Below are 14,451 nucleotides of genomic sequence, written 5' to 3' on the forward strand. Positions count from 1 at the left end.
ACCCCTTAAAATTCTCCAATGTCAAGTTAAATAATATCAAAACTCCTTAGTACATGAATGCATAAAAATAATGCAAATTGAGGATCAGGAGCAAAAAGCTTAAATTGTAGAATATTCAAAGGCCTTTGCTATTTTGCTCTCAGTAGACGCCACCTGATTAATTTCCTCTACCATTCCCTACCTGTGCTACAGTGAATATGAGCTGCTCTCCCCTCTAATGCTCTAACCTAAGCTTTACGCATCCTTTCTCTAAGCCTCAATATTCGTATCTGTAACATGAAGATAATCATATCTCTCTCAAAGGATCACTTGTGAGGGTTACATGAGAGAACATACGTAAATCACCAGGACATGTATCAGGAACTTGCGATGTGCTCCATGAAGGATGGGACGATGGTTATCAGTATTGTCACTGTTGCTGCAGCTTCGTTGACACTTTGAATATTTATAAATCTCTTCACTCCCAGCCAGCGTCATCTCCAGGTTCCAAGGCATCATGATTTAGTGGGCGCTCTCTTGCTCTCCAGTCTAGAGAGCAATTTGAAAACATGACTCAACTTTTTTTTTAAATTTATTTATTTTTATTACAAAGTCAGATATACAGAGAGGAGGAGAGACAGAGAGGAAAATCTTTCATATGATGATTCACTCCCCAAGTGATTGCAACGGCCAGTGCTATGCCAATCTGAAGCCAGGAGCCAGGAGTTTCTGGGTCTCTTCCGCAGGTGAAGGGTCCCAAGGCTTTAGGCTGTCCTTGACTTCTTTCCCAGGCCACGAGCAGGGAGGCGGATGGGAAGCGGGGCTGCTGGAATTAGAACTGGTGCCCATATGGGATCCCGGCATGTTCAAAGCAAGGACTTTAGGACACTAGTCCACCACACCAGGACTATGAACTCAACTTTTGTAAATTTTTAAATTTATCCCCCAAATTTTCTGGTATTGACTTAGGCATGCTAGGAGCTCACAAATGATTTAAGCTTCTCAGACTTTAAAAATTATTAATTTATTTAAAAGGCAGATAGAGGCAGAAAGACCATTCATCTACTGATTCACTTCCCAAATGGCTGCAATAGCTGGGTCTATGTAGGCTAAAGTCAGGAGCCAGGAACTTCAACCTGGTGTCCCACAGGAGTAGCAAGGTCCAAGCACTTGGACCATCCTGCGTTCCCAGGCATATTGAACTTAGTGAGCTAGACTAATGAAGAAAAGGGGACATGAGTCGAACTAATAAGATCAGAAAGGAAGAGATGACACTTGATCACAGCTATACAAAGAATCAATAGGGACTATTATGAACAACTACACAAAAATCAGAGAGGGACACAATAAAATCTATATATCAACATACCTGATGGACTTAGATGCAAAAGTTGTCAACAAATGTTAAAAAAATAATAAATGAAGCTGTGCTTCTGAACAATCCTTCCTCATGATTAAATCAGGATCAAGTGGGATTTATCCCAGAGAGCCAGGGATGGTTCAAAATATGTCAATCAAAAAATTAAGAAGCAAACATTACATCAGCAGAACAAAGTACAAAATTGTATAATTATCTGAACAGATGTTGGAAAAGAAATCAGTAAAATTCAACACCCATTCGTGATTAAAACAGAAAAAATTAAGTATTGAATGACCATGTGTCAACACAACAAAGGCAGTACATGAGTCACTCACAACCAGCTCCACACTGAATGGCAAACAAACAAACAAAAACATTTCGTCTGTCTTCTAAAAAACAACAAGGACGTCTACTTACACTGCTCTTGTACAATTACTTAAAGTAATCAGAGAAGAGAAAATAAAAGACATATCAATAAGAGAGAAAATGAAATCGAATTATCTCTAGTCACAAATGATGTAGTTATGTATTTAGAAAAATCTAAAGATTATACCAAAAGATGGTGAAAATGGACATGAATTCAGGTAAGCTGCAGTTTGCAAAGTCAATAGCATTTGTTTACACTAATAACAGACTTGTAAAGTAATAAATAATGAAATGATTTTCTTTCACAACAGTGACAAAAAGAGCAAAGCGCCCACAAATAAATAAACCATCAGCTAAAAACCTCTGGGTAAAGAATACAAAACAGGAAAGAAACTGAAACTTTCCTGTTTGAGAAAAATTGGGGAAAACTTCTTTTCAAGGATTAGAAGAACAGACATTTTTCAAAATGTCCCTGATACCCAAAGAGATGTACAAATCAACGAAATTTCCATTGAAATATCAATGTCATTCCTCATAAAACTAGAAAAAAATCACATGAGAATAAAAAAATTCTGATTAACAAAAGCAATTATGAAGAAAAAGAGAAAAAACAGCTAGAGACATCACAGTTTGTGACTTCAAGATGAATTAGTTAGTTTAACCAAAATACCATGATATTTGCATGGAAACAGATACACATATCAACGGAATAAAGTTGGTCTTTTAGGTGCAAACTATATTCCACACAGGTGCCCAGAATATACATTGGCGAAATGACAGTCTCTTTAATAAATAATGTTGATATCAAAATATTTTAAAAACATTAAGCTCGATCCCCTCAGTACCTCTTGCACTATGCAAAAATCCAATGGAAGGATAGCTGAGATTATGAAATAGGTGCAAGAAAGCAGCAGAAACATTTTGAGACATGATCTGTATGATGATTTTTTGTATAGAATACCAAAAGTACAGTCAACAGAAGCAAAAATAGAGAAACTGGATTATAAAACAAAAACAAAACACCAAGCTTTCACACAGCCAAGGAGACAGTCAACAGAGCAAACAATCACCCTATGGAACTGGAGCAAGTATCTGGAATTATTCATTCAACAAAGAATACACAGGGCCACTAAAGGTATTAAGGGAAAGATCAACAGAAATAAGCAATCCAGGCAAGAAACAGGCAAAGCATCTATCTGAAGAAACCAGGATTCCCAATATGTTTTCCACGTGACATTTTTCTTAATTACAAAGGAATGGTAGTATCACTTAAAGATGTTTACAGAATGTCTGTAAAAAAACAAATGGGTGTGCCTATCTATATAAATGCATTAGTATTAAACATAGTCTCATCCAGTGCTTGATTGCATGAAATCCTGACTTGTTTCTTTTTCTTAAACTCATTATTTATCGTTAGTATCATCAGGTTAACAAGAATTCTTACATTCAACCATTACTCCACTCAAGAAACACTAAAAAAGCTTACTAAGGTCAAGGTACTAATTCAATAGACCATGTATATCTCTTCCCTAAGGAAGTTCCTGGTCTAATAATTATGAGTCAGTTACTTAGAATTTTAGCACTTTCGAAGATAATACTATCTGTATTTAATTTCTAAAATACTTCAGTGAGTACAGTCACTACATTAATTTTAAATTGGAACAACTAATACACAGAGAGATGAAAATAATGTCAAAATAATTGAACTAAAGCTCTTAGTGCAAGAAAATATTGCCCTCTCATTTTTTATTTTTATTTTATTTTATTTTATTTTTTGCTTATTTTGAATGGAAAAATTTGCTGCTGACTCTAGAATTTTGTACGTCTCAGCCTTTTGCACACTCTTTTGCCACACTCCTGTGAACAACTACATGAAAAACACTGAGGTAAATTTTTATTTTTTAAGTAAAACTTACTTCTGAATAGGAATGGAGATATTACTGCTTCAGTTGGCCTCTAAGTAGCAGAAATCTTGTTGCAAATTTGTCTGGTTTGCGAACTCAAAAATACCGAGATTGTTTTAGTGGCAAAATTAGAAAGATTGATGGTGGGGCTGCCTGTTCTGACTACTGACACAAAGTGTATTAACATATTTCCCCTCAGAATCCTGCTCTCAATTCAAATATGAAATGCCAGTCCCCATAACTTTTCATATAATTCATATTACAAATTTGACAGTTAAAACATGATTAGACTTTTGTCTCAAAGAAAGGCATTAAGTGCTTAAGAACAAACACTTGTGAGATGGGGTGTTATAAGCACATCAGCCTCTCAGCAAACAGGAGCCGAGGAAGATGAGCCTGTAAAAGCACAGCCATCTCCTTGAGAATAGGCCTTCCCGCTTCCGGCAGTGACTCCCCCCAGGGCACCCTCTCTAAGGGTGACTCAGCCAACCGGTGGCAAAGGACTCTTCCACTTGTCTTTCTCTTGAGCCGGGTATAGGACGTCATAACAGCCAGCTTCATATTTAGAAAAGGAAAAGCACATAGTGATTGATAAGTAACAGGAGATAATTGCTTAACCTCCTGTTTAGCAACATAAATACAATATTCTCATGATGGAATACTATGCCAGCGACTATGTGCAATATTGAAGATTAGCTCTCGTGTCTTTGGGAGATTAATGCATAAATTTGTCATGAAGAAGAGAAAAGCATGATTTAACCAGACAGAATTTACCAGGACAAAACATGAGGCCATGTTATTCAGTGGGAGAAACGATTAAGCAAGTACCACATTTTAATGGACACTCGATACAAGCCAAATAGCTCCAGGCACTTGCTCACTGGAAGCACTCTGCAATAGCTTTCTCTGTGTTACTAACACATTTTAAATTAAGAAGAGCAGGCTATAATCAGGAGCAAATTCTAAGCAAAGTAGTCCCTTTGCTTTCTTCATTCTAATCAGTACAGACAGTGCAGAATTGGTGTTGTTGAATTTGATTTCATGCCCAAAAGTTCTTACTAAATTACAACTCAGTGGTTTCACTGATTAAAAAAAGATTTCTAATGCCTCCTTAGGTTAAAAAAAAAATCCCCTATGGAAATCATACAAATTTGATTATTCTAAGTTTAAACTCATATACTCTCACTGACCTAATTCATTTCTTGGTGGTGGAATCCATTATTTCCAATTTTTGTTATTATACCCTATAGTGGGAGGAGTCCGGAGAAATAATTCAGTGTAAAAGAGCATTGGATGTAACTGGTCCTCAGAGCTGGCTTATTGGGAATTTAAGAGACACTAATCCACAACAAGAAAACAGCTACCTAGAAATTGCTTTAAATAATAAAATAAAATCCATTTACACTATGATAGGAGATTGTATCACAAGTATAAAGAAGATGTTTATTTTTCAAATGCACGAAATATTGATTTCCAAAATGTGCTGTGGAAAGAAAACTTCATATCCCATGGAATTCTGTAGATTGTATCATTTTAATGTGAAGTTTTCCTTTTCTGCGTTGCAAGCTGCCTGATACTCTCACACTGTTATTCAGGTTGCTGCCTGTAACTGCTCTGACTTCTGCAGAGCTGACAGTAGGACTTTCACAGCAGGCAAACCAATCGAGCTTCGCACCTGTCCCCACTCTCACCTCCCTCTGCTTTCACCTGTCCCAGGGGTTCTGGTCTCCTCTGAGACCAGAGGGTGTGTCCTGCTGAGTTCTCTTTCCCTCTGCTGCCTCCCTCCGGACAACCGCCCTGCCCAGAGCCATTGCTGTACCTTCTGCTTTCCAACGTCTCTGCCTCTGTAGGTTAGAGTTCTTAGCAGAGCGTGCACTTCTTGCTCAAGACTGCTTCACCCCACAAACCTCTCAGAGATGAATTTTGCCCAGTAGAGTCAGCCATTTGAATTACAGCACTTGACCAAACTTAAGCTATGAGTACCGTTCAGTGTAGTGTCTCTCCCTCATGGGCTATTGGGTTTCCTTAGCATCTTCTATTTATATTCCTTTTCATATGAACTAACAAAAAAATTAATTTAATTATTTATTGAAATGTAGAGCAACAGAGAAAGAAGGACAGACACAGAAATAGGAAGAAATCTTCCATTCACAGATTCAGTCAAAACAAATGGCCCAGGCCAAACCCGGAAGCCAGGACCTCCATGTGGGGCTCCCACAGGAGTGGCAGGGGCTCGGGCTCCATTGCCCACCTTCACTGCTTCCTGAGCAGTGAATCAGAGGCAAAGAATCAGAACCTACATCAGCAGTGAGTCAGAAGCAAAAAATCCAAGCGTCAAACCCAGTCCTTGGATATCAGCACCGTAAGGAGCAGCGCAGCGCACTGCATCACAAAACCAGGCCAGCTTAGGAATGTTTGAGAGCCAGTGATTCCCTGGACGTAATCTGTATTCATCTCATTTCACAGCTGTTAGCATTTTTTCTTTTGTCTTTTCTCTCCATACAAACAAAAAATGCTCCTTTCCTTCATTTTATCTGTTAGACAATCCCTGCCCACCTCACACCTCACACAGGAGGAGCCACTGGGAATACAGTCTTTTCACTAGGATAATTCAAGACTTTCAATTATCCTAGAAAATGATATGAGATCTTACTTTTCAAAATATAAAATAAGCTCTTAGATTGCCAAGACAATCCAATTAAATTAATTCCTGGGAAGTGTGGGACAGTGTTTTATTTTGAATATTCACCTAAAGTTAATCTGAAATACTTAAAATCAGGCAACAGCAGGATAAATTGTTGATCACACACACTCGCATACCTGCATATACTTACGCATCGCAACATTCACAGAATTTCTTTCAAGAAGTTATAGAAGAAATGAGAAAGGAGTTCCTGGCTACTTATTTCAGAGTTTTTTTTTTTTATTTTAATAATTCTGTTCATTCATTATAAAAATGTGAAGAAAAAAATTCATTGACATGGAAGTAATTGTTCTAAGTCCTCTGGATGAGCTTACCCGAGAGACACCTATTTTATGCTTTATCAGCATGGTTGTCACCATCAATTACAGCTCATTACGTGGATGCTAAGGAGACAGAGCCTGGCCTGGGGTACCAGCACAGCTGGACAAGAATGTGGAGAACTGGCACGCAAAACAAAGGCTTGATTTTTTTCTGCTTTCTGTCAAGAGATTCTATAGGGTAAGTAGCACACTAGACCACTCAACACTTCATAAAGAAGGTCGAAATTTGTCTTTGCTTATCTTTTAGAATGAAGCTTTTTTGGGAAATAACTTAGCACACTTTTATAGTGTGCCTCATAGAAATTTCTTAAGAAGGAATAGATTTTATTGACAAATTAAATGTGTGGGATATAAAGTTTATTGTCTTTAAACATAGGATGTTTGGGTGCCTTCTCTAAAATAGTATCTTTTGGGGAAATCTGATTTCCCTGCATTTAAATATAAATATAATGATGACATTTTAACTTTAACTATGATTTTATAGTTTTGTATTTTCTATTTAGTGAAAAACTAAATACCATTTTTCCAGCCTTGTTCTTAAAGCTTAACTATATTAATCCATTTGAATTTCTGTGCTAAGATATAATCACCCTAAATTTATATGTGAATATATTCCCATTAAAGCTATACAACTAAGCTACATTTATAAGAATTAGTCTGTCTTGGGATCAGCACTTGGCGACACTGGTAAAAACAGCATCCCATAGAACTGGCAGTTCAAGTCTCTGCTGCTCCACTTCCTGTGGGGGATCGCCCATGGATCTCCACCTGCCTCGCCCATAGGAGGCCATAGGCACATGGCACACTGTGTCCTTGGCTAACTGGAGCTCCAACCTGGCCTGTTCACAGGGCATGAAACAAGAGTGGTGGGCTGCACCCCAGTTTCTCTTCTCTGCCCCTTTAATGAGCTGTGCTAGGACTTCCTTTCTAAACAACTCTAGGAAGTCAAATGTTACATTCATCCTGCTTTTTAGCAAGTAACAAGTTTGCCCTGAGACACAGCTTCCTGTGCTTCCTGACCTTTAACTTCATTGGAGGGTCCAGGTAGAAAGACATACTGTTAGCCAGTACAATGTCATTGTTGACTGGAAGCACTGGAAGCACTCAGTACTTTAAGGTGGAAATGAGCCAGTTGAGCCGTTACACCAGCCCCAATATTTGAGTTTCTATCATTCCTTTATTGAAATAAGCTTCCCCAAGCTACAACATTAGGTGAAAGTCTCCCACCACCAAACTCATTCTAGTAGATATGATTTAGCACTTAAAGGATTTGTTTCCATTTTAATGTTAAAAGGAACCATGAATAACAAGATCTCTGAACACTCTACAACAGCAAAGGTCCAGTAATGCCAATAAAAGCAAACTAATCTTATCACTAGATCATGTGGCATGAACAATCATTCCTACCGCACATTTTTCAATATGAAGTAGGATTGAAAATTTATTAGACAATTTACAGCACCGACAGGTTATGCTGAGCTCAGCAGTGTTGCCAAGAAAAAAAAAAATATTCCATGATTGCAGCATTTGTTCTTTATAGAAAAGTCCAAGCATATTTTCCTTCTATTTAAATTTGCTCACGGAAACCATTTTCCACAGATAAGTGAACAGTGAAAGTGTTTGCAATGTGCTACTTCATTCCTATCCAGTGCCGACAAAATGAGAACCATGTTTTCATAAATAAAAGGCAACAGACCATGTCCTTGCCCTCCTCTGCAGTTCCTCTCCCCGCTGCACGAGAGCAGGTTTCACTCACACTAGGCAATGGAATTACATTGTGAAGGAATGCACTCAGGGCAGTTTGGTGATGGAATATTCCACACAGAACACAAAGGCCACATTCCCTGTAAAATCAGCAGATTTAATTTGCCTCAGCCAGTTAATGATAAGCATAGGGATTGCAACTATTAAAGACATCGATAAGGAACTGGTAGATTATGCAATTTTCAACAATGCTCTACCCAGTGCGTTGAGCTATAGTTACATAGCTTAGTTTGGCTGCAGTCCAAATATACAATAGCATAGTATATGTTTTCAAATCTCTGGACTATTATAGAGTCAATTTCAATGTTTTCATAGTTTGTAGAGAGCATAAACAGAAATAAAATTAAAAACTTCTGGAAGCATGATTAAGAAAGTTAAATATTCCCTACATAAGTCAAGTTCACAATAAATCCTGAAAGACTGCTCAAATAGTTGTTACCTTCATTGCTACAAAGCAGTTTTCCCCTTATATGCTAAATAGATCTGAGGTCTTGGGCAAAATCTTTTAGAGTTACTTAGACCTATCATATCAAATACATTTTTTTAAAAAATGAAGCATCTGAGGAGGAAAATACAGAATGGAACTTAAGAAATCTTTGTGTTACAGTACTCCACATTTATGTAAAATAATAGATCTGGTTACGGTAAATCTTGGAAATGTATAAACAAAAGCCCCGCAAAAAAAAAAAAAAAAAATCACACAAAAAAAATCTACCTTCAGAATTAAATTAAAAAAAAAAAAAAAAAAAACTTAATTTGGGGGCCAGTGCTGTAGCACAGCACGCTAAGCTTTCACCTATGGATACAGCATTCCATATGGGTGCCGGTTCAATTCTCCACTACTTATCCATCTTTCTACTATAGGCCTGCTTTCCTGCACCCACACAGGAGTCCTGGAGGAAGCTCCTGGATCCTGGCTTTGGTGAGACCCAGCTTTGCCTTTGCAGCCTTTTGAGGAGTAAGCCAACAGATGGAAGCTTCTCTCCCTTACTCTCTCTTCTCTCATTCTCTATTAAGGTTTGTTTTTAAGTTATTTATTTGTTTATGTGGACTTGGAGGAGAGAGACTGAGTGCCATCTCCCTGCCGGATAATTCCCCAGATATCAGCAATGAATGGGACCGGACCAGACTAACACCAGAAGCTGGGAACTCAATTCAGGTCTGCCACATAGGGGAGAAACCTCCCTTCTTGATCTATTGCATGGCCTCCAAAAATCTACACCAGCAGGAGGCAGGTGTCAGGAACTGGAGTTGGGTATCAAATGCAGATACTCCCATAGAGGGTATATTAACTAAGCATCTTAGCTGCTAGGCCAAATGCTCAACCCCCTAGCCAGGTATTGATAGAAACCTCTAGTTAGCACTAATTGCAAGTTGTAATTTGAATTCATATACTGACTTCGTTTTTTAAATTTTCTAGCAAATAGCAAAGGTGAGCAGTCTTCTGCTGCAGAATACATCATATATATTATTTAACTTCAATTATCACAGCAGGTCATGTTATAGATAACACTGAATCTCAAGTAAGTCTGAAACTTTTAGCATAGTGTCCAAGCTCAAACATAACCAGAAAGATTCAGACTGAGTCATTAAATAGAGAGCTTGGGCTGGCACGTAGCAAGCATTAGTCATGGATTGAGCTTTCATCCTATTGACTGGCGACTGGAACATGAAGGCTGGATCCCAGAGTGTCATGACCAGGCTAGCCAGTGGCTTTTTCTGTGGTCTTTCCTATGGGCTTGTACGCTGTCAGCCAACAAGAAACAACGCAGAATACAAACACAGTCAGAACCCATGTGGCTTAACTGTTCTTAAGAAAGGAGAACGTCATCATTGTCTATATCTACAACGTCATGATACACTTAAACAGCAGAATGAGGGATTTGTGACTGTTGTGGAAGGACATACTATTGTAATGATATAGGAGGAGACAGTGGTGGACAGAGGAAATGGGGAGGGTAGAAGTGGATACCCCTGACCCCATGGAAATAAAGCATGAAAAATAAAATGTTTTTAAAAAGGAGCAAGATCTTCCAGCTAGGGGAAAAAAGAATACTCGGGGAATTAAAAAGAAAGAAAAAAACAAGATAGAGACACCAACTACCTACAAAGGCTAAGAAAGGATTAGTTTCACTGAAGATGGTTCATCAGCCCCTATCAAGTTTCAAATCATGGTAAGGAATGAGCAAGACAAGCACTGGTGCCTGAAAGATAAGAGTGCCAAAGTTCACAGATATCCAAGGCTAATAATTACCAAAACAAGAAAGTTTAATTCTAAAATAAGGTTACATCCAGTCACATATTCAATATTCACATTAGGTTTTTCAAGAAATCTGAAAATAAAAGCTAAACAGAAAAATTAACATTTGACATGTTTCACGAGATTCTTTTTTAAACTTCCAGTGCAGATTAGGGAGAAAATGGCCACAACTTATGTAATGTATAAATCATTTAATTACATTTTGTAAAAACAATAAGCTATTTAAAGGTACATGAAATAAATTAGGAAGCCTGGCTTATTTTCATATTTTCCTAATAGCCAAATTCCTAGTGTTGATCTTATAAAAATTTAGTTTGAGTTAATCAATATTACCATCATAAACTAAGAAAATTCTCTAAAGTTTAAGTTTAATTTAAAAAACAATTTCATCTCTTGCTACAAGAACATGGATCATCAGTTTTATTTGTGAAACTCAGATGCCACCTATTGTTTAGAAAAATAAATACATCATCTTTGCAGAGCTCCACTATTACTAACTTGCAAGTCTAGGAAAAATAATAATGTACAAGTAGAATGCAGCCTGATCCCCACCTCTGTAGCTAAGTCAGAATGGCCAATGAAAGCTAATGCCAAGATAAGCTTTCTGAAATGAATATTAAGTAGGGGTAAGTGAGTAACCTCAAGGACTCAACTTTGGAGGAGTACTTGGCCCTAGTAACTTCCATATGTACTTAATTTTTATTTAGTCTTTTAATTTTATACTGTTGTCAGTGGACACATATGTGCAACAGCACACGGAAGTCTCATTTACCCCGTGCAAAATGACAAGGATAGTGATGGATAAGTTGAGACATAGAACATTTTTATCATCATACAAAGACCCTTTTGGTCGTCTAATTATTGTCACACCCACTGCCTTCCTATCCCCATGACCTTCTTAATACCTTGCATCTCCTAGTCTGATCATTTCTATAACTGTATCATTTCAACTATGTTCTATAAATGGAATCATACAATGGGTAAATGTGTGCCTTGCACTTCTCAACCAACATAATCATATAGTCACCAACATTGTGATTTGTGTTGTCAGTTCATTCAATTTTGTAGGGGTGTGCTACAAGTTTCTAGTGTGGGACCTTTCCATATAAAGCTCCTGTAACCACTGGGTAACAGGTTTTACGTGTAGGTAACTCTTCATTTCTCTGGGATAAATTGCTGGGTCTGTAATTCCTAGGCTGCGTGGTAGTTCCATTTTTAATGCTTTAAGACGTTGCCAGCTTGTTTTCCACAGTAGCAGTCTCATGTCACATTCGTGGTGGTGGTTACAGATGGGTTTCTCCTCGTCTGCACCAGGACTTGGCTTTGCCTCTGCTTTGTTGCTTCTTCGTTCTGGCCTTCTGACAGATGTGGCGTGGTCTCCATCATTCCAGTTCTAATTTCCATTTCTCTAGTGGTTAATGATGTTTAACACAGGCTTATGTGCCATCTGATGAAATGTTTTTATGTGTTTTTTTCAACAAAATTGCTGGTGTTTCACTTTTGAGTTTTTAGACTTCTTTAAATAACCCAGGAACTAGTCTTTTGTCAGACATGTAATTTGTCAATTTTTATCTTCCTTACCAAGTCTTTCATATAGCAATGGTTTTAACTTTTGATGAAGTCCAATTTATCAAATCTTCATTTAGTGGACAATGCTTTCTTTTTTGTCAGATATAAATCTCTATGTGCCACTGGAGTGTGAAGATTTTTTTTCCTAAAAGTTTTATAGTTTAAGCTCATGATCCATTTTGAGTTCATTTACATATAAGATTTACAAAGATCATTTTTCGTTTATGGATATCTTCTTACCCTGCCACCATTTGTTGAAGATGTTCTTAGTTTCATTGATTTTTTTTTTTCCTAAGTTTCGTCAAATGGCAGCCATATCTGTTTGTCTTTGTCTGGGTCCTACCCTCTGTTCCAGTGATCTGTGTCTACCCCTCCATTACCACCCAGTCCTGATTAATTCTAACTGTATGGTAAGTCTTTAAGTCAGTTCCAATTATTAATTTCACCATATTGTTTTGCAGAGAAATTTTCAGCTATCTCTTTCCTTTACCTTTCATATAAATTTAATAATAGCCTTGTCCATTTCTGTAATACAGTTTTCCTGAGTTATTCACATTGCATTAAGATTGCATATCTACTTGCAGAGAAGTGTCATCTTTGTTGTATTGGATAATCTAACTTAGAAACATACCTCTCCATTGTGGCAGTTTCAACGCACAATCCTATATATGTTTGCATTTACAAGTGTTTGACTTATAAAATGCATTTTTAACTTCTGATATCCACATGTTCTTTCATAGTATATAAATATACAACACTTTTTTATGTTTATCATAACAAAAATTAGGACATCTATCAGGCGCTGTAAATGGAATGACAATGGCTCAAGCAACAGTTTGGTCATTGCACCAAATGCTTGTTCCTTCTTTTTTTTAAAGTGGGACTCAAATAGATGATATAAAAGCAAGTTTTATATCTGACATTTTTATTATTTTAATTTCTTTTCATTTTTATTGTAGCTTTATCTGTAAAGACAGAGAGATTGTGTCCGTTAGTTTATTTGTCAAATTCCCACCAGCAGCTGGGCTGGGCCAGGCCAAAGAACTGAGCCAAAAATTCAACTCAGGCCTCCCGTGTGGGTGGTAGGGACTCAAGGGTCTGCATCACCACCTGTTGCTTCCCAGGGGCACATGAATGTGCAGGAAGCTGGAACTGGGAGCAGAGACAGGATTGTAAGGGACCTCATGAACGTCTTACCAGCCACAGCATACACCCATCCCATGTTATCTGCCTGTTAGGTAGAGTTTTTAGATTTTTCACTTAACATAACTACTAGTATATTTTGATATAAATCTATCATGTTTTTTACTTCCTTTTTTTCAGCTTTTCTTTCTTCCTAACTTCTTTCAGAATAAATACACACTCCTGAATGATTCCATTTCATCCTCATTTTTAGCACATTCGTTGCATCTGTTTAAAAATTTATGACTGCATGAATTTCATAAATAGATAATGTCCCAGTCTATCTTCCAGTAATATTAAAATATTCCCTTGCAGTCTAAGAAACTTCCTTCCACATCTTCCCTTCCTTTCCTTGGCCTTTATTGTCAAATATCTTACTTATCCATATTTACAGATATCATAAAATGTGTAAATAGTTAAGCATCCTAAGTATTCTCATATTTTCCTTTTCTGGCTTTGCTGTTTGTATCATTTGTCTGACTTCCTATCAGTTGTCAACTCCTTCTGCCTAAAGAACTTTTAACATTTCATGTCTGCTGGGAGGCAACATTTTTACGTAAAAACACTCAATTTCACTTTCACCTTTTGAAAGATATTAAATGAGTATGGAATTTGGGGTTGGAATTTGATATTCTTAAAATGTGCATGTATCGGGTCCAGTGTGATAGCCTAGCAGTTAAAGTCCTCACCTTGCACACACCTGGATCCCATATGGGTGTGGTTCTAATCCCAGTGCCTTTCCTCCTGTCCAGTTCCCTGCTTATGGCCTGGGAAAGCAGTCAAGGACAGCCCAAAGTTTTGGGACCCTCCAGCAGAGCCAATCCAAATTACATGCTAAATAAAAGTTCTACTGGTTATCTAAAGGTCACTCATAGGTGGAGTTCTTTTAACAGTGAGGTGTGGCTCTTGGTCACCCTTGCAAATGGCTTTCTAATTCTGCATAGATAACCATGATAGAACAGGCATACTTTGGATTTTAAAGTAGGTCCGCAGGGTCAATAAAATCACTCTGGCACATAAAATTAAATGTGTTATGTTTATAA

This window comes from Ochotona curzoniae, unplaced genomic scaffold (assembly GCF_017591425.1).
Source record: "Ochotona curzoniae isolate NIBS_2020 unplaced genomic scaffold, NIBS_Ocur_1.0 scaffold_2476, whole genome shotgun sequence".
NCBI classification, from domain to species: domain Eukaryota; kingdom Metazoa; phylum Chordata; class Mammalia; order Lagomorpha; family Ochotonidae; genus Ochotona; species Ochotona curzoniae.